Source organism: Phocoena sinus, chromosome 17 (assembly GCF_008692025.1).
Source record: "Phocoena sinus isolate mPhoSin1 chromosome 17, mPhoSin1.pri, whole genome shotgun sequence".
NCBI classification, from domain to species: Eukaryota; Metazoa; Chordata; class Mammalia; order Artiodactyla; family Phocoenidae; genus Phocoena; species Phocoena sinus.
In genome coordinates, this window is record NC_045779.1 from 44,066,218 (window position 1) to 44,093,018 (window position 26,801).

General features: G+C 43.6%; 1 pseudogene; it reads right to left on the reverse strand.

Annotated features, from left to right (window-relative positions):
• Nucleotides 1–539: 539 nt before the first annotated feature.
• Nucleotides 540–26,801, reverse strand: LOC116742235 (annotated as a pseudogene).

Consider the following 26,801-nt stretch of genomic DNA (forward strand, 5'->3'; position numbering starts at 1 on the left):
AAAGAAGAGAAAAATGGGTGTAGGGTTGGGAGAATACAAAACAGGTCCCTAAACAGACGTCCATTTACCAGCATACAGTCACCCCAGAAGTAAGTACACACTACCCACCTACCCACTCCCAACCCCCAAACAGGCAAAACAGTTGTCTTCTCCATGGTGGTTCAACACCTTCCAACTTGAAATAGGCTACAGTCTTTGGAAACAGTTACTCTAGGTTGTACAAAGGTTTTATGTATACAGTTTGTTGCAAGTAACAAAAGTACTCTGCAAGGCTCGCTTCTTTCCAAAATTAAAAAAAATTACTAGTCCGTATTTGTTTTAGTATGATTTTTTTTCTTTTTGTTTGTTTGTTTTTGCAAAGCAGCATAGCAACATTGTGACTATAGGATGTGCCTGAGGTTGCGGTCACAACTCAAAACATTATTTGCACATCAGGAAGAAAACTGGAGGAGATGGGGATCTTTAAGGAAAACAAACAAAAAAGGTACAGTTCTAGAGAGGTCACTGCACTGCTCCTTCGATGTGCGCTCTCCTGGAGCTTAGCTGGTGGCCATCTTGTTTTCCTCCAGGAAGTGAGGGAACTGGTGTTTGGGGATGCTGTCGGCAGCTCCCGGCTTCTCCATCTCGGCACCCATGGCCAACTGGGAGCCGTCCATCTTGGAGGTAGCAGTGTTATTCACCACAGACCTGGCCCCCAGCGACACTGGGAGGGTGGGAATGCCACCACGCTGGATCACGGAGATTTCGTTGGTCTTCATGGCCAGGTCACCGTTGAGCATGGTGGTGTACTGGTTCCACACAACAGGGTCCACAGTCACTGAAGGGGCGAGGATTTCCTTGGGAAATATCTCAGGGACCCTCTTTCCATCCGTTCCTAATAGAGCCATGGTGTTCTCCATGGCCAGCTTCCTGCCACGGCGTGCCGAGCTATTGTTGGCCCATGCATCATATAATGGACTTTCAAGTTGCCTTTGGTGGTAGAAGCTCGCCCACAAACATTACACACAAAAGGCTTCTCCCCAGTGTGTGTCTGCTCATGAATCTGAGGCACGCTTGCAGGTGAGAAGTTCTTTCTGCACCTTGTGCAGCTGTGCTGCTTGGCCTGTCTTCGGGGCTGGACCACTAACAAGGGTGTCATACCTGGGGACATGGTCGCAGGACCAACAAATGCACCAGGAACTTCAACTTTGACATAGGTTGGCTGGGCTCAGGTAAATATCGGTGGGCCACTGCTCCGACCTTCCATCTCAGTGCGGCTGTTCTCGGAGCTGTCCACTTTGCCACCAGCATCAGGAGACTTGGACTTGACACTCTCCACTTGGCTATTGGCTGGGGAGACTGCCCAGAAGGATGTGGTCTCCAGGACATCTTGACTTCGGCTCGGATACTCCTGGTCCCCAATCACTGAGGAGGAAGAGTCGTTGGTCAAGCCATCACTCTCCACTGAACCATTTTCTCCGCTGCTCTGTCGCTGCAGGACAAGACCAGCGAGACCCGTCTTCCCCGGGGCATCTAGGGAAGCCACCGAGGCCAGCCCTAGAGTAGGTGATGGCGAGTGGATGCTGGGAAGGGGCATGGGGACCTTCGAGGAGCTGCCAGGGGCCTCCTGGGAGCAGACTTCATCTACATCGATGCTCTCGACATCATCATGACAGACAACGCTTGTACTGACATTTTCATCGACCGTCATTGGCTCGGGACCCGTAAAGTCACAGGGATTCTCCGGCAGAGGCGCGTTGGGAATCTGGCCGCCCATGTGCATCCGGACGTGCTGCCGCAGCATGACCGCATTGGTAAACTTCTTCTGGCGGATGGGGCACGAATGCTGCATCTTTATGGACGTGTTGGTCCGGTGCACCCCGAGGTGCGTCTTCAGGTTGCCTTTGGTGGAGAAGGCTCGACCACAGATCTTACACTGGAACGGCCTCTCCCCGTGGGTACAGTAATGCATTATGAGGGAACTTTGGCAGCTTAAGACATGGTGGCATATGAGACATTCGTTGGGATCGGCGGTGGTCTTGTCGATGTTCTCCACCAGCTGCTGCAATTTCAGGGTCTCTGACACCGGCTCAGGTGTCCCACTCCCCTGGAAGCCACCAACCCTCAGGGAATTATGGTTTAACCTCACCCCGGGTAGGATGGATCCATCCTCACTTTCCGGAGAAGGCCCGGGCTGCAGGTTGTTGGGCAACGGCCCACCATGAGGTCCTTGGGGTTAGTCCCCAAAGAGATTCTGAGGTAGCCCTACATTGGGGGTCCCCATCGCAAAGATGGGCTCTCCTTAGAGAGATTCATCTATGGAGACAGGGCCAGAGAGCACGTAGGGAAGGCCACCGCCTGCCATCATCTTGTCGTGGAACTCGGCAAACAGCTGGGGGTTTGCCTTCACCTGGGGATACTGGCTGCCCTCGGTGGTGAACCAGTGGCTGCAGGCAGAGCTCACGAAGGGTATCTCTCCGGTATGAGAGCAGAGGTGGATCTGCAAGGAGCTACCAGTCCCCAAAACCTTGCTACACTACTTACACTTGTGCTTGTAGAGGACTTTGTCCTTGGGTTTGACATGTACCGGGGAGACACTCGGTGGCTTCCTTTCTCTTTCTTGGACAGGTCTAATGCCATGGCGGAGAAGGGGCTCTGGAAGACCACAGAGCCTGGGGCCTGAGGTAGCAACATCCCCGAGGGGCGCGAGCGGACACTGGGGAGCACCTGGGTCCCATCTGGCTTCAGGGTGAAGGGCGTCAGCACCGGGGACGCGGAGCTGGCAACGGAAGGGATGCTGGTGTGAGGTAGCTTGGCTGGTTTCAAGGTGTCCAGGGGGCAAAGCTGGGCTCCCCGCTTTCCGGATGAGTAGAGCCACAGCCGCCGAAGCCTGCTGGGACACGTGGCCGCCCAGCATCTTCAGGGAGTCGGCTCTGGCCACGCCGCTGGAGTGGAGGGTGTGGGAGGCCCACAGGTTCACCTGCATGCAGATCTGCTCCGCGAGCTGGATCTGCTGCTGCTGCAGACACAGGATCTGCTCGAGGACCCAGGGGATGCTGCTGGCGCCGGGCAGCAGGGCTGGGGGCGCGTCCGCACTCCGCCGGTTCACGGCCGCCTCGGTGTCCCGTAGTGCTTGACGCGTGACATTGGTGTTGGCCACTTTGCCTTTGGGTAAATAGCTTATGTCCTGAGGTGTGGGTGGCAGGGCGGCCTCCGTCTTGAAGTACATGACGGACTCTGCCCCCGGCTTCTCCTTCGTGTCCCCTGAGCTGCCATCATCCTCTCTGTGACCATCCTTCCTGCTTGGGCTGTGTGACTCTGGTGGCTCAGCACAGCCCCGGAGAAATCTTCTGAAGGCACCGGCCCCTCGCTGTCGTTCATGATGAGGACAGGTGGATGTTTAGTGCGATTTTTCTTATGGTCTAAGAACTCTGAGAAACTGAACAACTTGGCACAGCGTTTCTCACAGATGTGAGTCTCCTCCCGCCGAGGCCTCTTTATCCCTGCTCGGTCCACAGTCACGTCATCGCCACCCCCTGGGGAGTTCATTGGAGCACCCGGCTCCCCCGCCGCCGGCGCCGCGTATGCATGCTCCGGGGCCCCCTACTGCGGCTGCGGTCCTCCTGGTCGCCCTGCTCCTCCTCCCAGGTGATGTGTTGCGGTTTCGCCTGCTTGGTGCCTCAACGTGGTGCGAGCATCGGGGCTCCTGGAGAGCCGCGGTTATTTGCCCACTCTGCCACAAATTCCTGGAGCTGGGACATTCACCCCGCTTCGGCAGGAACGCGCATGTCCCAGTAAATTCCTGATGCTGTCTTTAAGTTCTTAATTTGTGTGGTAGGTAGAATAATGCCTCCTCAAATATGTCTGCATCCTAATCCCCATTGAACGTGGCACATTACATGGCAAAGGCGAATTAAGATTGAAGATGGGGACTTCCCTGGTGGTGCAGTGGTGAAGACTCCACATTCCCAATGCAGGGGGCCCGGGTTTGATCCCTGGTCAGGGAACTAGATCCCACACTCATGCTGCAGCTAAGAGTTCGTATGCCACAACTAAGGAGCCTGCAAGCCGCAACTAAGGAGCCTGCCTGCCGCAACTAAGGAGCCCTGGAGCAACCAAATTAATTAATTAATTTTTTTAAAAGGATTGAAGGTGGAATCTAGGTTGCTAATCAGCCAACCTCAACATAGAGAAATTATCTTGAATTATCCGCATGGGCACAATGCAATCACAAGAGTCCTTAAAAGTGGAAGAGGGAGGCAGAAGAGGAGACAGAGTCAGAGAAAGAAATGTGACAATGGAAGTGAGTCAGAATGATGTGATGTGAGAAAGGCTGAACCTGCTGGCTTTGAAGATGGGGGGAAGGGACCAGAGCCAAGGAATGTGGGCAGCCTCTAGAAACTGGAAAAGGCAAGGAAGCCGATTCTCCCCTGAAGTCTCTAGAAGGGAATGCAGCCCTGCCAACACCTTGATTTTAGCACTGGGACCCATTTTGTACTGCTGACCTCCAGAACTGTAAGATAAATTTGTATCCTGTAAGCCACTAAGCTTGTGGTAATGTTACAGCAGCAAACAGAAAGCTATTACAAAACCGCATCTAGATTCCAGGAGATGTTTTGCAAGACTGATGGCCCTTTTACTTCACTTCCTCACCGCCTCTCCCTCTCTGATTCTATAAAAGAAACTGGCATCCAGACCCAGATAAGATGGTTTTTCAGACACACTAGTCTGCCATCTTCTCAGTCTGCCAGATTTCCAAATAAAGTTGTATTCCTTTGCCTCAACACCTCATCTCCGATTCGTTATCCTGTCGTCCAGCGAGTAGGGCGAGCTTGGACTCAGTAACAAATTTGGCTTAGCCAGCCAGGAGCCTTGCTGCTCATGGCTAGCCAGCCCCGCTCAGGGAATATTGGGGCAGGGCCCTAGCAGCTGCCAGGACCATTGTCCTGAGGATCTTCCCTTCAAAGTTCCCTTGAAGTGGCACCAGCTACCCCAGCACTTGGCAGTCGAGGCAGGGAACCGACAAACTTCCATTTGGGGAACTTCGGTTCCATCTGGGGCTACAAGTCGACGGACTCGATTCGATTCTGGAGGGTAAGTCACTCCGGTATGCATGCTAGGAACATATTTCCCCCTCAGTCTGGGTTTTTCCTTTATGGGAAAGCCAATCTGGTGGGGGTACCCTGCTGTAGGGGGGAATTGTTGTTGGACTCTACCTGATTCTGGGAAGTGGTTCACTGGGAACTAGTTCATTGGTTTTGTAGGGTAAGTCTACCCGATTCGGGAACTGGTTCGTTGGTCTTGTCTTGGTTTTCTCTTGGTTTTCTGTGCATCAGTGCTAGAATTTGTGCCTTTTGTGTTGGAATTTGTCTGCGTCTTTTCTGTCTTGGTGTTATCAAACTTTTAAAAGTGGAAAATATCTATCCTGAAGGAGAGCCCTTTGGGGAATATATTAGATAAATGGGCAAAACATACCCATGAGCCTATGACTAAGAAAGACATGATGTATTATTGTAATAGGGTGTGGACCCAATATATGTTAGGATCAGAAGAATGATGGCCCCTGAATGGCTCACTCAATTATTACACAATCTCACAGTTAGAAATGTTCTGCAAAGAGCAGGGAAGGACTTCCCTGGTGGTGCAGTGGTTAAGAATCCACCTGCCGATGCAGGGGACATGGGTTCAAGCCCTGGTCCGGGAAGATCCCACATGCCGCAGACCAGCTAAGCCTGTGCGCCACAACTACTGAGCCTGCACACTAGAGCCCTCAAGCCACAACTACTGAGCCCGCATGCCACAACTACTGAAGCCCGCGCACCTAGAGCCTGTGCTCCGCAACAAGACAAGCCACTGAGATGAGAAGCCCGTGCACCGCAATGAAGACCCAACACACCCCAAAATAAATTAATAAATATATAAATTTATTTAAAAAAAAAGAGCAAAAAAAAAAAAAAAAAAAAGAGCAGGGAAAAGAGATGAGATTCCATATGTAGGAGCATTTATGCTATATTGCATCAGAAGGAAAAGGAGTCAGAGGGCTGCCACCTTATGGTGCAGGGGTCTGAAAGGAAACCCAAGGGGAAACCTGTTCTACAAGTGAACAGAAAAAAATGAGAGTGGGGACATGTTATTTCAAAACTGAAACCCCCCTCCAGCCTATCCAGCTCCCCCAGTGGCCGAGCTGGCGGCACCAGCAGTTGTTCCAACCGCCCCCTCCCATGCCGCCAACATATTCACTGCCTCCTGTTTCCCCTACCCAAGGGGATCAAATAGAAGTTTCTATGGTAACCTCTGGGGCACAGGGACCTGGTTTAGTATCACCATCTAAGACCAGACAGGGCACCCAATTTGGACCGGGAGCCACTTACACAGCAGGGCAATTTCCCTTGCCCCAATATCTTGTAAGAGGCCATCAGACTTCCTTGCACTTGAGGCATCGGATTCTGATTTCCCCACAGGGGGCCGGGTAACATTGACAGTGGGGAACAAATTGATTGTTTTTCTAATAAATACGGGAGATCTTAAGAGGCTTGTAAATACTAAACAAAGGGGAAACAAAGTCATCCTAGGAGAAACTTGCCTGTATCTTTGAGATGCAAATGTCCTATCTGGTCTTCTCAAGAACCCTTACCTCTGCCATCTTTTTAAAATGCAAAGGGTATTTTAATACCTTGCATTAAAATGCAAGGTACAGTAATTTAGAACTTGACTTGTTTTCCATAAATATTAGTAGAAAGGGTTTAGCCATCTAGACAAGCCATCTAGACAAGTGAGCTTGATTTGTTCCATCTGCCAGAAAACCAACTTTAATCCTCTTTTGTAAACTGATGGGTTTTACATTGCTGTACCTGACTCAGGGATGAAATTTTGAAATGAGAACTATGATGGCTCTCTGTTTGTCTTTGGATAACATTGCTGAGGTTAATCTGTAAATGAGCTCTATTTAATTGGTTTAAAGAAAAGTAAGTGCTTACAAACCAAACAATTCTAAATACAAGAGAAATTAAGCTAAATGAGTTTCAGGTTCATGTGAACTGGGAAATACATAGTATTAAATTAATACCTGGTATTAATGTTTAATTTTGTTGACCTAATTAATATAGACATGTCTTTAGAGCCATCAACATTAAGTATAGTACTTTCACTGCATCTAGGTTTAATAAAATTTCAATGAAATCTTGTTATATCTGTTGCAAATTTGTTAGCAAGAAAAATAACTTGATATGATGAAACTTTAAATATAAATGAGATAAGAGCTTTTAGGTAAACCATAAGAATAATTATGTTCTAAAAATCATCTAAAATAGTTTCTCCAGATTTTGGTAACTATTACTTGCCTCTTGGTTGTCACTGGAAATTAAGGTTTTTAAGAATTGGGGATTCTAATTTAAATATATAATTAAAGCTACTGAAAATAATAAGACATTAAAAAAAAACAAACACCAAATCCAACAACAGACGTAAGAATCATACACCATGATCAAGTTGAACCCATTCCAGGGTCACAAGGATGTTCAATATATGCAAACCAATCAATGTGATACACTACATTAACAAAAGAAAAGACAAAAGCCACATGATCATCTCAATATATGCAGAAAAAGCATTTGATAAAATTCAACATCCACTCATGATAAAAACTCTCACCAAAGTGGGTACAGAGGGAACATATCTAAACAAAATTAAAACCATTTATGACTAACCACGCCAACATAATACTCAATGGTGAAAAGATGAAAGTCTTCCTGCTAAATTCAGGAACAAGATAAGGATTCCCACTCTCACCACTTCTATTCAACATAGTATTAGAAGTCCTAGCCACAGCAATCAGACAAGAAAAAGAAATAAAAGGTATCCAAATTGGAAGGGTAGAGGTAAAACTGTCACTGTTTGTAGATGACATGATACTCTATATAGAAAACCCTAAGACTCCACACAAAAACTATTAGAACTAATAAATGACTTAATCAAGGTGGCAGGATACAAGACTAATATACAGAAATCTGTTGCATTTCTTACAATTATACTAAAATGAAATATCAAAATAAAAGATAGTAAAAAACATTTAAAATTGCATCAAAGCAAACAAACAACAACAACAACAGCAACAAAAAAACTAGGAATAAACTTAACCAAAGAGTTAACTATAAAACTGAAAACTATATGCTGAAAACTATAAAACATTGATAAAGGAAACTGAAGATGACTCAAAGAAATGGAAAGATATCCCATGCTCTTAGATTGGAAGAATTAATATTGTTAAAACGGCCATACTATACAAAGCAATCTACAGATTTAATGCAATCCCTATCAAAATACCCATGACATTTTTCACAGAACTAGAACAAATAATTCTAAAATGTATATGGAAGCACAAAAGACCCAGAATTGCCAAAGCAATCCTGAGGAAAAAGAACAAAGCTGGAGGCATAACCCTCCCAGACTTCAGACAATACCACAAAGCTACAGTTATTAAAACAGCATGATGGGACTTCCCTAGCAGTCCAGTGGTTAAGAGTCCATCTTGTGGGGGCTTCCCTGGTGGCGCAGTGGTGGAGAGTCCGCCTGCCGAGGCAGGGGACACAGGTTTGTGCCCCAGTCCGGGAGGATCCCACATGCTGTGGAATGGCTGGGCCCGTGAGACATGGCCGCTGAGCCTGCGTGTCCAGAGCCTGTGCTCTGCAACGGGAGAGGCCACAGCAGTGAGAGGCCCGCGTACCACAAAAAAAAAAAAAAAAAAAAAAAAGAATCCATCTTGCAATGCAGGGGACACCCATTCGATCTCTGGTCACAGAACTAAGATCCCACATGCCGCAGGGCAACTAAGCCAGGGTGCCCCAACTACTGAGCTCACGTACCACAACTAGAGAGCCCATGTTCTCTGGAGCCCACGTGCCACAACTAGAGAGAAGCCTGTGCACCACAATGCAGAGCCCACACATCTCAATGAAAGATCCCACGTGCCACAACTAATACCCGATGCAGCCAAAGAATAAATAAAAAAAAAAACACTTTAAGATAAAAACAAACTAACAGCATGATACTGGCACAAAAACAGACATATAGGTCAATGGAACAGAATAGAGAGCCCAGAAATAAACCCACACACCTATGGTCAATTAATCTACAACAAAGGAGACAAGAATATACAGTGGAGAAAAGACAGTCTCTTCAGCAAGTGGTATTGGGAAAGCTGGACAGCTACATGTTATTCAATGAAATTAGAGCACTTCCTCACACCATTTAAAAAAATAAACTCAAAATGGTTTAAAGACCTAAATATGACATGACATCATAAAACTCCTAGAAGAGAAAATAGGCAAAACGTTCTCAGACATAAATTGTAGCAATATTTCCCTAGATCAGCCTCCCAAGGCAAAAGAAATAAAAGCAAAAATAAACAAATGGGACCTAATCAAACTTAAAAGCTTTTGCACAGCAAAGGAAACAATCACCAAAATGAAAAGACAACCTACGGAATGGGGGAAAATATTTGCAAATGATGCAATGCAACTGACAAGAAGTTAATATCCAATATATACCATCAGCTCATACAATTCAATATCAAAAAAAACAAACAACCCAATCAAAAAATGGGCAGAAGACCTAAATAGACATTTCTCCAAAGAAGACATACGGATGGCCAACAGGCACAGGAAAATATGCTCAACATTGCTAATTATTAGAAAAATACAAATCAATACCACAGTGAAGTATCATCTCACACTGGTCAGAAAGGCTATCTTCAAAAAGTCTACAAATAATAAATGCTGGAGAGGGTGTAGAGAAAAGGGAACCTTCGTACACTGTCAGTGGAAATGTAAATTCGTGCAGCTGCTATGGAAAACAGTATGAAAGTTCCTTAAAAAACTAAGAATAGAGTTATCATATGATCTAGCAATCCCACTCCTGGGCATATATCTGGAAAAGATGAAAACTCTAATTTGAAAGGATACATGTACTCCAGTGTTCATAGCAGCACTATTTATAATAGCTAAGACATGGAAACAACTCAAGTGCCTATCAACAGACAACTTGGTTTAAGAAGATTACATATATATATGTATATATATATATACATATATATATGATACACGCACAATGGAATATTACTCAGCCATAAAAAAGAATGAAATATTGCCATTTGCAGCAACATGGATGGATCTAGAGGATATCATACTAAGTGAAGTAAGTCAGAGAAAAACAAATATTATATGATATTACTTATATGCAGAATCTAAAAAAGAATACAAATGAATCTATGTACAAAACAGAAACAGATTCACAGACATAGAAAACAAACTTATGGTTACCAGAGGGGAAAGGGAGGGGGGAGGGATAAATTAGGAATATGGGATTAACAGATATAAACTACTATACATGAGATAGATAAGCAACAAGGGTTTTACTGTATAGCTCAGGGAACTATATTCAATATCTTGTAATAACCTATAATAGAAAATAATCTGAAAAAAAAAGTGTGTATATAACTAAATCACTTTGCTGTAACCTGAAATTAACACAGTATCAACTATACTTCAATTTAAAAAGTGGGGGGGGGGCTTCCCTGGTGGCGCAGTGGTTGAGAGTCCGTCTGCCGATGCAGGGGATGCGGGTTCGTGCCCCGGTCCGGGAAGACCCCACATGCCGCGGAGCGGCTGGGCTCGTGAGCCATGGCCGCTGGACCTGAGCGTCCGGAGCCTGTGCTCCTCAACGGGAGAGGCCACAGCAGTGAGAGGCCCGCGTACCAAAAAAAAAAAAAAAAAAAAAAAAAAAAGTGGGGGGGGCGGGGGCTTCCCTGGTGGCGCAGTGGTTGGGAATCTGCCTGCCGATGCAGGGGACACGGGTTCGTGCCCCAGTCTGGGAAGATCCCACATGCCGCGGAGCGGCTGGGCCCATGAGCCATGGCCTTTGAGCTTGCGCGTCCAGAGCCCGTACTCCGCAACGGGAGAGGCCACAACAGTGAGAGGCCCATGTACCGAAAAAAAAAAAAAAAAAAAAAAAAAGTGGGGGGGGCGGGGAGGTTAGAAAGCTAATACAACTTATAAATGCTCAGACTATTGTACTGAGTAGTCCAGTGTTCCCCATTGGGTACTTTTCTAGCCGTTTGAATGTGAAGCAGAGAATTGGTTTTCTGTATCTTGCAAGGCTTGCTTATAAATCTACATAAGGCCCACAGCTGGCAATCCTTTTGTTATTTGTTACTTCACCTGTCCAAATCCAGTGAATTAAGAACCTTTTTTCCTGTGTCTGATGCTGTTTTTAACATTAGCAAATCTGTACAAGCTGCACAAGGACATTGAATATTAAATTCTTTAAAATTTCTTTGCCAAGTTTCACTTAGTTCATGATGATTATACTCTCCAGGGATGTTTCTGTCTCTTCTGTTAACATGGAGGATGTCATGTCATCTATTGGTGAAAGAGGACCGCTCTTTGTTCTTTTTCTCGGCAAAGCTCCTCCCCTACTGCCATCACGAGGCACTAATGGGTGCTCAGCCTCCTCATGGTTACTGGCCCTGGCACCACTGTTTGGCTCAGAGATGGGCAATAAGCCAGCTCTTCCCTGGTACTTCTGAACCTGGGGCCTGAGAGCAAGTGTTTCAATCTCTCTGATGGTGAAGTAGTGAAATACTGGGGATAGAAACAACGAGTGTCTCAGCTGAAAGAATAAAGCTGAACAGAGGAGCAGGGAAAAGTGAGAGAGCAAGAGAGGAAAACCTCACATTCTGAGTTCTTGGCACCTCTTATGCTTGAGGCACAGCTTAATCGAAGACCTTCCCAAAGTTCATTTGTATGAGCAATTAAATTTTTTTGTTTGGATTTGGTTTGGTTTTTGCCTAGCTTAGTTTGAGTTGGTTGGGTTTCAGTCAACTGGATTTTAGTCTGCAAGGAAAAGAATCCTGATGAGTACTGACAGGGGTCTATAAAACTCAAGTTTTCATTGATCTTGCTTCTAACCATGAGTTAGGGGTTTCCAGATCTGCTAAAAATGCCACCAAATAATTATCACTATTATACATTCTTTGGACAATTTTCAAAGTCCTTTCACAAGTCAATTTTATTCTGGTATCTTGTTTTCAGTAATTTTCAAGAGTGTTTTACAGAACCATGTTTACTGAAAGTGATTTATTAAAAATAAGGTTATAAGGATAAAAGTTGGGAAATGTTGAACACTATCTCTTGGAGAGTCACAATACAGATGATCATATTAAAGTCTCTGAGAAGTGTTGTATTAAATAAAACTGATCAGATAGTTTACAAAAATAACTGATGGATTTTAAATGTATGAAAAAAAGTTCAAGTTCACTTAAAAGTAAACACAAATTTTAAAACTATCACTGTTTAAACCAGATTGGCAAATAAAGAAAATCGTGTTACTACACTGTTTTGGGTAGGATATGAGGAAACAGGAATTTGCATGCATTGTTGAAGGCAATGTAAATTGCTATATTATCTTTGGAGGACGACTGACAATATTTATGATAAAAATACACACAAACTTTGACTCCCCCCTTCTGCTTACAGAATATTATCTTATAGATATGCTTCTGCAATTGCGTGAGAATATTCATTTCAGATTTTTTTTCCTAATAAAAGACTTGAAATAACCTAAACGACCACTATATTGCACTGGTTATATAAATTATGATTCATCCATATAGTGGAATAGTATGTGCCCATTAAAAAGAATGATATAGATCTAAACCAAGATTTCAGCGGCACCATTGCTGTTCCGGGCTAGATAATTCTATATTGTAGGAGATTGTTCTGTGCACTGTAGGATATTTAGCAGCATCCCTGAACTCTACCCACTAGTTGCCTGTGGTACCCACACCCCCCAAGATGTGACAATCAAAGATGTATCTAACATCACCCCCAGTTGAAAACTACTGATCCAAGTGAACCAGTGTTTCCCCCGAGATATATTAAGTGAAGAAAGAAAGATGCAGAAGTGTGTTTAGTGTGCTACCACTTATGTAAGCTATTTACCTATATCTAGCTATATATTGATTAAATAAGATGCTTATAAATGTGTACAATGATTCTGGAAGCACAAGAAATGTACAATTCTTGATTTTGTGAAGAACTGGGGGACAGAAGGTGAAGTGAGAAGAAATCTTACTTTTCATTTTATGTGCTTTTCTACTGTTTGAATTTTTATCATGTGTTGAATATATATGCATTACTTTTCAAAGAAGCCTAGAAACTGGTTTAACTTTGTTTAACCCAACAGCTCCTAAATTATATAATTCCATGATTTTCCCCCCTGAATAACACGCAGAATGTACTTTAGGAAACATTTCCTTGGTTCCCTTTCATTGTCTCATTTTTGAGGATCCAATAGTTTTCTTATTTGAGTCTAGGAAGTTACTAGTTTTAGAAGGTTTTGATCTGAGAAGTACAGAGAAGCCCATTTTTTTTTTTTTTTTTAGAGAAGCCCATTTGACAAACTTGACTTAAGCAGAACCACTGTAATTGAGTTCAGTTATGCCAAATGGCTAAAAGTTTATTAGTCTTGCCTGCCTTCCAAAACCCTGCTGATGCAAATTAAGTTGTTCTTTCCATACAGCATTCACTTTTAGCTGGCCTGAAAAATTTTCCCTCCTCTGTTTCTCATAAACATGGTTTCCAGTTGTTCTGTGGTGATGCTTGAATCCTTGCTAAACTCTGCTGTTTAAGATTGAAGATGGTACTTTCTTATTAGAGTAAACATTTACTAAGGGTATAGTAGGTGTCCAGTACCGTAAAAGGCAAACACTTTCTCTGTTACAACAACCTTGCAAATGTGATATTATTGTTCCCATTTTTCTGATGAGGAAGATGAGGTTACAAAAGTCACTTGCCCAGGGTTACTCAGCTTCCACGCGATGGGTCTAGGATTCAAACCCACCTCTTTCACCCTGGAGAAAGCCTGCACTCTTTCTGCTGAATTCTGATTCCTTACCCTATTCCGCTATCACAGGTCTTCTGTTTCCTCAAGAATAATTTTTCTGCTACTTTAAATGCATCTCAAGCAAGATTTTTCCAATTCTTCAAGGATTGCGCTAAAGGCAGTCAGAGGTTGGTAAAAATGCTACTTCTGTATCCCATAACAAAGCATGTGTTGTCAAGAGTCAAGTCTTATCCCCTGTCATGTGTTATATTTTGAAACAAATTTGTAAGACCACTGACACCCCCCCCACCATCTGAGCCTATTATTATTTTAATCTCTGCTGAAGAGATACAACTGCCCAAACTGATTAAATTAAAATGCAATTTAGGTTCAGAAAGTTGTGTGTCTAAAGGAATAAAATGTACAGTTTCCATAAATGAGTTCCTAAGATTCTAGCTGTCCAAGGTACATTTGGGTGTCTGCAGCTATTTGCAAACTGAATTGTCTTTGTTCCCCAAGATAGGGATGATTTATTCATCTCTGCATTAACCAATCTCGACCAAATATTCATTGCCCACCCAAATCTGTGTAACTTTTCAAAGGACTGAGATACAAATGCCTTTTGTTCAGCCACAAAGGACATCAACTGAGCCTAATGTTAATAGTTTCCTCGTGCAGTTACATTTAACAAGACACACAGTCCATTAGGCTCTTGTTTAAGGCCTTGGGCATAAAATGAAAAATTTTTCAGCAATTAGTTTGGCAGAATTTCTGGCTCTTGAGGTCCCTGAGGCAACCAGTTAAAAATCAGTAATGTCTAACGAGATCACTTTCATCGTGTTTCTTTCCAATTCACTGTATCAGGCCTTTCCTTTGGCAGTTTTCAGCTATTTCAGTCCTCTTTATAGATTGTATAGTGTTTTCAAAGTATTTTCAGGAGGAAGCTAATCCCCAAAAGTGTTCTGCAATAAAAGAGTTTCATAGTTAAATAAGTTGGGGAAATGCTGCATTCTATAGATATTTTTTGGATAGCTGCAATATGCACAAGCAAAATAAAGGCCCTGAGAGGTGCTATAATAAAGAAACGTGTTTAATTTGTTTTAATCTAATTTCTCTGAAATTTGTTGAACCAGAGATGACCCCTCTTCTCCCTCTCTCTCTAACACCCATTAAATCTCACAGTGAATTTATTTACCTTTGGAAAACACTGACATTGGTTACTGCAAGGTCAAGGGGACAGTTTACTCCTTTAACCCTTTCTGTAGCGAGACAATTAGGAAGTTTGGAGGATGCAAATTCACGGAAACGCCAGACTTCAAGTGAGACTCATGGCAGGGTGCCTGCCGTGTAGATATTTGCTAAATGTCCACTGAATGAATAATTCCTTCTGTGGAAAAATGAACTTTATTGTTTTAGATCAGCTTTAGTTTACAGAAGAGTTGTGAAGCTAACACATAGAGTCCCCATACACCCTGCACAAGGTTTTCTCCTGTATTAGCGTCTTCTGTTATTGCGGTAGATTTGTCACAATCAATCAATACTGATATGCTATTAACCAAAGTTCATACTTTAATCGGATTTCTTTTGTTTCTACCCAATATCCTGTTTCTGTTCCAGGACCCCATCCATGACGTTAATACATTTAGTCGTCATGGCTTCTTAGGCTCCTCCTGGCTGTGACAGTTTCTCAGACTAGCTTGTTCTTTTGTCACCTTGACAGTCTGCAGGAGTACCGATTAGAATGGTTCCTTTTAATTTTCCTCTTCCCCTTTTGCTATTTAATTGGTGGAAATCAACCATTGGGGTGCCCTTTACAGTTTTTGCATAAACCTGTGAACAAACTCTTCCAAATGGGAGATGAAGGACCCCTGGATTGGGAGAGCCAGGAGTACAAGCAAATGCTGAACGAACCAGGGTGTGGACAGCATTGCAACTGGTATACTATTCTTCTTGTTTGTACCACCTTTTTTTGTTTGTTTTGTTTTATAATTTTTATTGGGGTAGAGTTGATTTAAAATGTGTTAGCTTTAGATGTATAGCAAAGTGAATCTGTTATACATATACATATATCCACTCTTTTTTAGATTCTTTTCCCATATAGGCCATTACAGAGTATTGAGTAGAGTTTCCTGTGCTATACAGTAGGCTCTTATTAGTTATCTATTTTATATATAGTAGTGTGTATTTGTCAATCCCAATCTTCCAGTTACCCACCGGTAACCATAAGCTTATTTTCAACATTTGTGGTTCTATTTCTGTTTTGTAGATAAGTTCACTTGTAGCCTTTTTTTAGATTCCACATATAAGTGATATCATATGATATCTGTCTTTCTCTATCTGACTTACTTCATTCAGTATGACAATCTCTAGGTCCATCCATGTTCTTGCAAATGGCATTATTTAGTTTTTTTATGGCTGAGTAATATTCCACTGTATATATGTGCCACATCTTCTTTATCCATTCCTCTGCTGATGGACATTTGGGTTTCTTCCATGTCCTGGCTATTGTCAATAGTGCTGCAAGGAACATTGGGGTGCATGCATCTTTTTGCTTGCACTGCTTTGCTTTTCTGCTTTCTCCTTTTTTATCTTCTTTTGTTACTAGCAGGTGCCTTGGAGGTGAGGAAATGAGTATTTCAGCTTTTCACATCCCTCAGTGAGTCCTCTTTAGTTTACATCTCTCCTCTGTATCAAGTGCATACTTGGAAAAAACAAAGCCCACTGGGATTCGACCTTGGCAAACTCTTGTGCTCCTGTGGTCTTCATCTCTGGTCTTCATCTTAAAAAGGAGAAATGCCTTGCTAGGCTTATTCTGGTATTTTAACCATCCCTATGCCTGTGCCTAGAAATCTTGCTATGAGGTCCCTAGGCTCCAAGGATAAAACCAGATCTTTTCTGATGTTACCATCACTGGGGGTTTTCTTTCTCTCAAAAAAATAAGATTTATGCTAATCAAGTGAATGTGTATACTTCTTAATTTCTATTTTTAAAAATAGTATCTTCGTCTTTTTTCCACGGAGGCTTTCCTTGTTGATTATTATAGTCTTTTAACATTAAGGTTTTACCACTGAAATTGCTGCTTGTTTCTTCGTAAGGGATTCAGTGACTTCTCATAGAGAGACCTCACTCCTCACCTCATGTGCTGGAACAGGCAAATTTTGCCAGGAGTTTTGAGTTCATCTCTGTCAACTGGTCAGTTCCTCAGTTGAGTAAATACTAGACTGTTTCAACAACATTTGCTCAATTAATCATCTTCTCTAACTGGCGTTATTGCTTGTTTGGAACAAATTTCTTTATGACTTTGCTTAGTCTTCTCACTGCCTCCCTCTTTCCCTTTCTTTCTCTTCCTCATTTACTTCCACCTTGTTTTCTCTCCTCTGCGCTGAGCTCAGGTGTGATTACGTCCAATAAAAATCAAAGCGTGAAGAATGGTGTGCACTCTGTAAAGTTCTCAGGCAGTTATTTGCAGTTTGTTAATCAGAAAGGATTTCTGAACTGAGGCTGTTTTGGGGGATGGGGTAAGGGAAGAGGTTTGGTCGGGTATTTCTGCTGCTATTTGCTTATGCTAGATATGGGTAAACTTTTTTTGCAAAGGGCCAGACAGGAAATATTTTAGGCTTTAGGGGCCATACAGTCTTTGCTGCAACGGCTCAGTTCTGACCTTGTAACAGGAAAGCAGCTGTAGACAATACGTAAGCAAATGAGCATGACTGAGTTCAATAAAACTTTATTTATGAACACTGAAGTTTGAATTTTATGTGATTTTCATTGGTCATGAAATGGTATTCTTTTAAAAAATGTTTTCAGCTATTGAAAAATGTAAAAACTTTTGTTATTTCGTGGCCCAAAATAGGGGGAGAGAGAAATTTGGCCTGCAGATTCGAATTTGTCATCCCCTGGCTTATGTCAAGATTCCAAGATCCCCCTTATACCAGTCAACTAACAACCAACCAGAAACCAACCAACTACCGATCAACCACCAAATAAACAACAAACAAACCATGCAGCAGGGTTAAAGGAGGTAAGGGAAGGTGTCTTGTAGAGGATCAAGCCATCCGAGTTGATAAGGGGGAGGGTGTTACAGGCAGAGGGACTGAGCTGTGCCTGATGCCCTGTGCCTACTACAGCTAGAGGACAGGGCTAGCCAGAGGCCACTGACGCAGTGACATCGTCACCTCTTGGGCACGTTCACATTAAAGACAACTACCATTTATACAGTGCTCACTCACCGGGCACCGGCAACTCTGCTTGAAACTTCTGATGGACTCTTTCTTGTGCAGTAGGTGTGGTTGTCCCTCTACGAGAGACACAGAACTGCTGAACGCCTTGCCAAAGTCAAACAGCTGGTGACAGAACCAGGATCTGAACCCCGGCTGGTTGACCCACAGCCTCCTTCCGTCCCCCACTCCATGCAGCCTCTTCTAGGAAAGATCTCAGAAAATCAAGGCAGTTATTGTGTCCACAACCTCATCCTGCCGGAGTTCCCAGAAGCAAGCTTTATCGTGCTAAATAGGAGACAGCTTGTAAAAACTCATCAGTATCTGTTAGGATCAGCAAAGGCTCTGAACTGCTGACTTCCTTCATCTGCCACTTTAGGGGAAGAGGCAAAGAGATGTAATGGGAAAGAACACCTGAGCTTGACTCCTGGCTCAGCTGTTTGCTATCTGTGTGATTTACTTAGCTCCCTGAGCCCCAGTTTCCTTACCTGAAAGGTGGGGAATAAGAGAAACTGCCTAGCAGACTCATAAGAATTTAAAGAGACGATGCAGGCAAACGACTGGCATAGTGCTTGTCACAAAGTAGGCACTAACTCAAGGCTGCTACCCTTCAAGCGGTCATTGCTCATTCATTCTATAAGCATCTATTGAGTGGCTGCTGTGTGCTGGGCACCGGGTAAGCATTGGGATAAACACAGGAGTCAGACAGTTCCTGCCTGCAAGGAGCTGACAGTTGGTAGAGTGACAGGCACATAAACAAATAAGTTTGACCACGTGCCACAGGAATACGTGGGGCCAGAGTGAGAGCACATATGAAGGAGTGGGTATTTCTAAGTGAACAGGTAAAGGGACACAGAATAGGCTTCAAAGAGGAGGTAGCCGAGTTTATATCCAGGCAACTCAAGCTAGCTGGTCCTGTGCAACTCCTGTGGCTGATCTCTCACCAACATAAATCTTGTCTCAGGGAAAAGATGAAAAAACAACCCACTTTTCCTAAAAGCATTTAAAAAATCTATGCAAATTTTGGAAAGCAAAACAGGAAGTCAAATTATAGGCAAGGAAAACACTCCTTCCTTAGCAAGTCTCTTTACTTTGGAAGTTTCCTGCCAGGATGTTGACCAGAGAGAGAAACAGCCTGACTAAGAATCATTTGTTCCTCAGGAGTTTCTTTAAAAAGAAGCTGATTTCTTTCTTTATTTTCACATTCTCTGTGGCCTTGGGAAACACCTTCTACAAAAATAGAACTATCCAAAAGAGATTAAGGAGAAATGACTCCTTTCGGGTTTAAACTGTCCATATATGACAGTGGCATTACTGCCTTCGAGTCTGCAGAGTTCTTATATAAAGCACATTACAGCGGGAGGGGGCTGGGACAGGCTGCCTGAGTTTGGGTTCTGGCTCCACCATTAAATAGTTATGTGACCTTGGGGCTGTTGGGAGAGATAAATGAGATGATACCCATAAGGTGATGACCAGGCCACCTGGCCCAAGAAATGTTAACATTTAGTTATCATTTTGTTTCCCCTTAGAATCCATCTATTACAGCCCATGAGGCTAAGCATGGTCTGTTCCACCTTCTGTGCTCCTGGTCACTCTTTCCTCTTCTTGGTTCAACACACGACATCCTCCCCCACTGAGTCTTCTCACCGCTGTGCCTTTACCGTGACCAGCTCTCACCTCCCCCTTCATCTGTCTGACTGCTATTCATCCTCTGCATCTCAGCTCAAACAACTTGCTCAAGGAAAACCTCCCTGACCTCCCAGCCTAGGTGAGGTGCCCTGGTGAACATGCCCATGCGTCTGGGAAGTTTTCCATTGTGACAATGTCACACTTGCAGTTACTTGTTCACGTCCGATTTCAAACTAGAATGTAAGCTACGAGAGGCTGCTGGCTCCAGGCATCTAGCTTGGTACCTGGAGTGTAATTATATTCTATAGATACCTGTTGACTGGGCAGTAGGTAAGCAGGTATTATTATCCCTCTCACAGAGGAAGAAACCAAGAAGCCAGTGAGCATAAGAGCAGACTCATGATCACACAGCTAGGGGTCTCAGGACCCAGGACTTGAATCCTGGCCTCTGTCTTGAAACACAGTGGTGCTTCCAGGAAAAAGTCCCAGCAACTGAGTTTAGAGTACTTGGACTCTCATTCATCTACTCTATAAATGTGCAGAAATGTCAAAAACCTACTATCATGCCACAGAAATATTGGGGAGCTGGGTCTCTCTTTCGATGAAAACCCTCTCTTTTCAGTCCCAAGCAGGGTCCTTTCTCAACTCTTTCCTTCTTACTGATAACACAAGTCCCAAGGATGTCTTTTGCTTACCTCTTCTTCCCAGGGTTGCAGCGACTCTTCACTGTGAGTCCCTTTCTTTAATTTGAGTTTCAGAATAGTGTAGAGGCATGCATCCCACCCTTCAGTTTCATCCTCTGCTGTGATTGTGAGACAAGCACACAATCCCATTTTTATTTTTATTTTAAAGTTTTTTTTTGCGGTACACGGGCCTCTCACTGTTGTGGCCTCTCCCGTTGCGGAGCACAGACTCCGGACACGCAGGCTCAGTGGCCATGGCTCACGGGCCCAGCCGCTCCGCGGCATGTGGGATCTTCCCGGACCGGGGCACGAACCCGTGTCCCCTGCATCAGCAGGCGGACTCTCAACCACTGCGCCACCAGGGAAGCCCCTCATTTTTATTTTTAAAGGTTTTTACTGCTTGGTGGAAATAAAGTCACATGAATACATATACACATATACCTAAAGACAAACACGGGGGAGGCAAAAAAAACTTCAAGAAATCTCAAAAGTCTCCAGTAGTAATTGTCCCTGACTTTCATCTTTCCTGTCAGTTATCATTTGAGGGGACTGTCCTGGATGCCCCCATCCCCATCCACATGCTCATGTGGCTGATGGGGGAAGGCCAGGATCAGGCATGGTGCCCTAAGTTCACAGAGGAAAGGCTTTGTAATGAAACTCAAAATAGGAAAGAAGAGAGATATTTAAAAAGTATAATAGGGGCTTCCCTGGTGGCGCAGTGGTTGAGAGTCCGCCTGCCGATGCAGGGGACACGGGTTCGTGCCCTTGTCCAGGAAGATCCCACATGCCGCGGAGTGGCTGGGCCAGTGAGCCATGGCCGCTGAGCCTGCGCGTCCAGAGCCTGTGCTCCGCAATGGGAGGGGCCACAACAGTGAGAGGCCCGCGTACCGCAAAAAAAAAAAAAAAAAAAAAAAAGTATAATAAAGACCTAGTGGATGCTAATTGCAGAGATTAACCAGAAGATGATATCTTTAGGGAGTGCCACCAGTGAAGAGGGGACCATGTATGGAGATGGCCTAGCTAGAGAAGTAGAAACACTGACTCCTCGGTGGACTTCCTTCTCCCCAGAGAAGAGCTACAGATACTTCCTCCAGATCAAAGACCAGGAGGAAAGCCCAGGAGTTGTGGGGGAATGGGAGGAATCAAAGCAAAGGAAATGTAACCTTTCACAGATTTATATTTTCATAGTTTTCTTCCCATCCTCTTGTCTTAGATTTCCTTGAGACAACTGGTATACCCTATTCCATCACTCTTTTCTTTCTTTTTTTTTTTCCCTGATGGTGGACCTTCTTCTACTTACCAGGTTGTCATGCAAGATACCCAGATAATCCTGTTAGGGTGAAACAATAGGAGCCAATCAATTGGTTTAAGTGTTCTAGACCCAAGTTTCATTTTGCTTCAAAGCAACGAGCAAGGGACTCCCCTGAGGTCCAGTGGTTAAGACTCCATGCTCCCAATTCAGGGAATCCGGGTTCGACCCCTGTCAGGGAACTAGATCCCACATGCTGCAACTAAAAGCCCACATGCCGCAGCTAAAGAATCCTGCATGCCGCAACAAAGATCCCACATGAGGCAACGAAGATCCCGCGTGCTGGCAAGCCAAGACCCAGCACAGCCAAATAAATAAATATTTAAAAAGAAACTTATTGGGCTTCCCTGGTGGCGCAGTGGTTGAGAGTCTGCCTGCCGATGCAGGGGATGCGGGTTCGTGCCCCGGTCCGGGAAGATCCCACATGCCGCAAAGCGGCTGGGCCCGTGAGCTATGGCTGCTGAGCCTGCGCGTCCGGAGCCTGTGCTCCGCAACGGGAGAGGCCACAACAGTGAGAGGCCCGCGTACCACCAAAAAAAAAATAAAAAATAAAAAGAAACTTATTTAAAAAAAAAAAAAGCAACAAGCAAGTCCCTTCCCTCCCAAATCTCACCTGCAGCATATAGGAAAAGTCAAATTAGGCATTTCTGGTACAAAATTGTCAGGGGGCCTGGGTTCGATCTCTGGTCGGGAACTAGATCCCGCATGCACGCGACAACTAGGAGTTTGCATGCCACAGCTAAGGAGCCCACGGGCCGCAACTAAGGAGCCCATGTGCTGCAAGTAAGGAGGCTACTTGCTGCAACTAAGATCCGGCACCACCAAATAAATAAATAAAAATCTTAAAAAATTTGTTGGAGTAAGGAAAGAGGAATGAGAGAGAGAGATTCTTTCCCCTGACATTCATTTGAATGTCTTTTGTCGGCCTGAACAGCAGGGTCATGTGGTTTAGCCCCCGTCCCCGAAAAACATGGCGATTCCTAGGAAATGTTCTATCCATGTGGACCAATGATTGAAGGAATGTTAAGTGTATAAAAAGAAAGGGGGAAGCTATATGCCCTTCCTGTCAAGAGCAGAAACCATGCCTTAATCTTCTTTATATCCCCACAGCATAGTGTAGGGCTTGGCATGAGAGAGCGTATCAATAAAGGTCTGTTGAACAGAAGCAAACTTTGGAAATGAGGAGAGCTGAGAGCACTGTGATTCGATGCAGGTTGAATGACTGCTGGGAATGGCCTTTAGGAACAGAAGAGGCGGAAGAAAAGATTAGGGGAGCTGACTGGAGGTGTGTGTTCACAAAAGGGGAAAGCGAGTTTTGGGAAATTTATGTGAGCAGGAAATTAGGGGAGGATCATGACTTCCAATACCCAGGGCCGCATGTAGTGTAGCCTGGCCTGATTGTGTGGACGTGACTTGACCCAGATAGTAGGACCTTATTCCTCAGTGACAGAATAGATGAGGCAAAGGACTGTTGGTTGGGCTGGACAGAGGATGTAATTAAGAAGTAAATTTGGTATCAGCTATAAAATTGGAAATGCAAAAGTAAATCTGGTATCAGCTATAAAATTGGAAGCTCTATCAGGGGCTTCCCTGGTGGCGCAGTGGTTGAGAGTCCACCTGCCGATGCAGGGGACATGGGTTCGTGCCCCGGTCCGGGAGGATCCCACATGCCGCGGAGCGGCTGGGCCCGTGAACCATGGCCCCTGAGTCTGCGCGTCCGGAGCCTGTGCTCTGCAACGGGAGAGGCCACAACAGTGAGAGGCCCGCGTATCGCAAAAAAAAAAACAAAAAAAAAAGCTCTATCAAAGTAAGTTAAGTAATAAGACTATGTACTTCTGGGGATGTTCAATCACAGTATGTTTTAATCAGACAAGACACCATCAAAGAAGGATACCAAGGAGAATGATGGAGAGAGCTATGTTAGGCAACAGTGTGGTCTTTGGAAAAGAAAGTCTTCGACAAATTGTGAAGACAATGAAATGAAGGAGGAGAGAAGATAAAGAATATTTTTAACAGGGTGAGTGAGAGAAAATAGAACAGAATTTTATTTTTTATATTACTGAGGATTAGTTTGACTTCAAGTAACAGAAAATCCCCCAGAGAGAGGCTTATACAAAATATGAGATTATTTTTGTCTCCTGTGACGGTCCAGTTAGGTGACCCAGGGCTGGTGTGGAAAGCGCTTCAAAGTCCTCAAGGCCCCAGGCCCCCTCGGCCTCCCACTCTGTCATCCCTAAGAGTGGTCAGCCTCCTCATGGCCCAGGATGGCTGGGTCCTGGCAGAGGGGCTGGAGAAAAGAGGGCAAAGAGCAGACACTGGGTGTCTTGTAAGGACGCTGCCGCACAATACTTCTGTCCCCATCTCATCAGTCAGAACTTAGCAACAGGGAAGCTGGGACATAAGGTGTGGTGTCTGAGAACCCATATCCCCAGCTGAAAAACAAGGGATTCTGTTACTGAAGGAGATTTTTAAAAATGGATATAGGGGCTTCTCTTGTTTTCTCTGCCACAGTGTCATAAAATATGTATATATTTTAAAAAGCATGGCTAAGAGGTTGTATCTTCATAATAGCTGAAAATTGTTCTCCAGATCTTAATGAAAATGATTTTTAAAGTAAAGATTCCATCCTAGAATTTTATCTTAAAGCTGATTAGCCTTGAGACATAATAATCCCCTCACTTGCAGATAACACTGGATTTTACTCCACGGTCGAGGCTGTCTAAAGCAGTGAGAGCAGTTGGTTTGCCCAGGTCTTTATGACCCTGGCTTACTAACTCTTTCTCAGAGTCACTTTTAAAAGGAAAATAAATCCATTATCATCATCACATTGTTAAATTCAGTGAACTGTAAACCGACAATGTGAGCCTCATGGAAACCCTGTCCTCACTCAGAAGCACAGCTTTGCGGTAATTGCCACACTGCGTTCCTTTGGCTCTGAGCTCCAGCAGCCAACTCCCTTGGTTTACTTTGTGTTGTAGCCCATCCTAGTGCATCTCTCCCCTCTGCTGTCCACCCTGCCCACCAATGCCTGAAGACTCTTCCGGGCATTACTGACAACGTGGAACTGTGCTCACCATGTAACTAACATATGGTACTCTGGTGCCCACTACCTTAAAACAACTTGTGGCCTGGCCTCCCAGATCCATCAAAATCTTACTCACCCTGCTAAGCCAACCAGAGTTTCCTCTGAAATGTTGCTATTACACCTGGTATTTGGGGGAAGATGTTAAAGGTATCTTGTGCTTTCCTCCACCATTCTGTGCCCTTTGCCTCTTATTGTTACCACTAGGTGATTGGTCCGCTCACTTAAGTAACATAATGGGCTCTGTGGTTTAAACAAAGTCGGTTTTCCAACAGGAATGTTAAGAACCCCAGAGAAGTAACATACCTATGTTTAAATGCATTAAAAATAGATTTATAATGGTAAACATACATTAATTCTTAACATGAAAAAGTAAGCCAATGTACCAACTAGAAAAATAATTGAAAAAAAAATTTAAGTACAAGCAGATCATTCTATCTTTTTTCTTTTTGTGGTAAGAACACTTAATATGAGATCTACCCTCTTGACAAAGTTTTAAGTGTACAAAACAGTATTGCTAACTGGCCCCTGGCAACCACCATTCTCCTCTCTGCTTCTAGGAGTTTGACTACTTTACATATCTTTCTTTGAAAGAAACCAGTTTGTGTAAGTGTTGTTGGTTCTGCTTGTTAGAAAATGCCTATCATTCTCTCTCTTTCCTCTTCTTCACTCCTATCGATTACCTATTTAAGTGCGAGAGATCTGTGAGCAAAAGGAACTACTAATATCTACTCTAATTAATATTCAGTTTATTAAAGTTGAACACTTGATTTTACCTTTTTTAAGTCTTCAAACTTAACCTATAAATCTAACTTATAAATTCTTTTTGTAAATAGTGATTTATGTAAAAATGAGAATGACAGCTTTTTTGTTATTTGATTAGTGTTCAATTAACTTATATATTTAAAAAGACTGAGTTTCCTCAACTGACCACGTTTACACATGTAATTAAGTTTCCTAAAATATTTTTCAACTACCCTTACAAATTTGATATATTTGATCTTCTGAAGTATTTCAAATGCCTGATGGGGCAACACTTACAAAACCCAGCAAGTAAAATCTTTCTACATCTCAATTAACTCTTACAAATCTAATAAAACTAACTTATACCTGTCGTAAATTGGGTTCTCTTAAACATTCAAACACTATTTAGGAACATGTTCAATTATTTTACAACTTTCAGATGAAAATCACAAATGGAGTACCAATTTATCATTTCAAAATAAAATCACAAGGCTAATTGGTTAGATTCTCTTAAACATTTCAAACTCCTTTAATAACACACACAAACTTAACTCATAAAACTTAACACGGAAGTAATAATACTACAAGTTTGATTGGCTTCATCATCTGCATATTTTTTCTACACCTTTTCCATGGAAGTAAAGTCACTTTAACCAGCCAAGGGGAGCAGGAGGGCAATTCAGGCAGGATGGAGTTATTTAGAACTGCCATACAGATTCTCAGTAAGACATACAAGACTAGGATTTTTTTCCTGAATGGTCCTATCTGAGCAACGGGTTAACACACTGAGCTGCTTTTCATAGTTGGATTGGTTCTGTCTACTGTGTCACCGGAGGAGGAGTGTGCCATGCATCCCAGAGTGTCTTTCAAATTTCACCCTTATCCTAATTTTATCACAGCCTCTTTCACTTTTTAACACATGATTTGGGTAGATAGAATTCTGCAGTCCCCCTTGGGGTGTAGCCTATCTTTTCACCAAGTGATTAGATTTAATTGAATTTTCCATCCCTCTTCAGTTTATAGAACTCTTTGTATCTTTTACTTCATTATCTGTTTCATTGTGGCAGAGACTGGCTGGGTCCTCACCTCACCTGTTTCCTCTTCTTCTTGGGCACAGAGCCAGACTTCGTTTCACATCTTCTCTTGCAGTTAGGTGTAGCCATGGGGCTGATTTTCGGCCAATGAAATATGAGTAGGCTGCCCCATAAAACCTCTCCAGGCTCCTTCATCCAGGATCTTTCCTCTTCTGCAGGCTTGACGCTGAGCAGCAGGGCAATCAT